This window comes from Cynoglossus semilaevis, chromosome 19 (genome assembly GCF_000523025.1).
Source record: "Cynoglossus semilaevis isolate Cse_v1.0 chromosome 19, Cse_v1.0, whole genome shotgun sequence".
NCBI classification, from domain to species: domain Eukaryota; kingdom Metazoa; phylum Chordata; class Actinopteri; order Pleuronectiformes; family Cynoglossidae; genus Cynoglossus; species Cynoglossus semilaevis.
The window spans coordinates 17,173,557-17,175,044 of NC_024325.1; the positions used below are offsets into that span (position 1 = coordinate 17,173,557).

General features: G+C 47.8%; 1 protein-coding gene across 1 annotated transcript in view; it reads right to left on the bottom strand.

The window, feature by feature from the left end:
* Positions 1 to 1,488, bottom strand: part of LOC103395707 (forkhead box protein O1-A-like) — a 14,186-nt gene that overhangs the window by 9,590 nt on the left and 3,108 nt on the right.

Here is a 1,488-nt window from a genome sequence, read left to right on the forward strand (position 1 = left end):
AACAATGGAAACTATATTTAATTGAGGTTCACTGAGGCATTTCCTGACATAACTCTAAAGTGACGTCCACGTGGTGCAGAGGTTACAGGAAGGGCTGCTCGGACCGGCGCGCACGTCGTCGCTTCGTGCACGATTTTGAAATTCGTCGTTCTTCTTCCAACTCTCTCCGTCCGTCTGCTTCTTCCTCCGTTGACTTCTCTCCTCGGGGGCTAACGTCAACACTGCCCCCCCCTGGCTGAGTGTGTTTTTGTGGACGGTGAATGAATCTTTTCCGAGCTTGTCTGACACTCAGTGTTTCCAAGACATTTCTGCAGGTCAGAAAGTAACTGAGTCGGTCCCAGGGCGCTGCGGCTGACGCTGTCCGTGTGTCCACAGCCTGGTTGGTGTGATGTCACACTCTGTGTTTGGTTTTGGCGGCCTGTTTTGGTCGCAGCTCCTGGAGGAAATACCAGACCCTGTGATGCTGCGTTCACATCGTGGACTTGTTTACCCCGTTGACCAGACAAGCGCCCCCTACCTCTCCAGTTCTCTGAAGGCCCAGGGTCCAGGATGTCCTGCCGACCATGGGAACGTGTGTCGTGATTCCCAGTTTGGACACAGAAATAGATGAAGCAGCGAACCAGCGACTGGTCGTGCTAAGAACTAGGTCAACAGGTCTGCTGAAGGAGACCCTCGTTCAAAAACATCCTCCAGAATTAAAAATAATAACTTTGAACTACATGGAGGTTCTTCTGCCCCCTGGTGTCTGGAGCTTCACACACGCCAAGAACAAATCAAACTTTTTCAATGCTCCAGCGCCTTCTATTTTCATTCACGATAAACACAGAGCTAGCATGCTAACAGCCAAATCACTATCCTGTTACTGACAAGTAAACGGGTGGCTAAAATCTGGCCTTTAGCGCCATCTGTTTTTTCTGATGTTTGTGGTTCCACAGTGTAGCTGTTAGCACGCCTACCGTGAAGGCAGAGAGTCCTGGGCTCGAGTCCCAGAACCACACACCCTAATAGTGCCTATAATGTGGCAGCCTGTGAGTTACAAGCACGAACTCAGTGCCTATAATGTAGCAGCCTGTGAGTTACAAGCACGAACTCAATGGTGCCCCCTGTGGCAGCCTGTGTTGTTTGCAAAGACTCACACTGTGAATTCCCCCATCGGTGGGACGAACAAGGAACTCAATAATAATAATAATAATTATTATTATTATTAGTGATTATATATTATTTTATTTTTCAGTTCCATTTATTTTGTGTTTTTTCAACAGAGAGAAATCAGCTGCGTTCATGTAGAAAACACGAAGTTTCACACACTGCCTGTGTGTGTGTGTGTGTGTGTGTGTGTTTCCTCACTGACAGCAGACAGACATGAGCAGCCGCTGACAGAGGAAACCACCACAGAACTTCAAAGGCTGCTGACACGCAAGACTTCAGTGATTTAGGACAAACCACTCAACATTCATTAACGAACAACAACACACACACACACACACA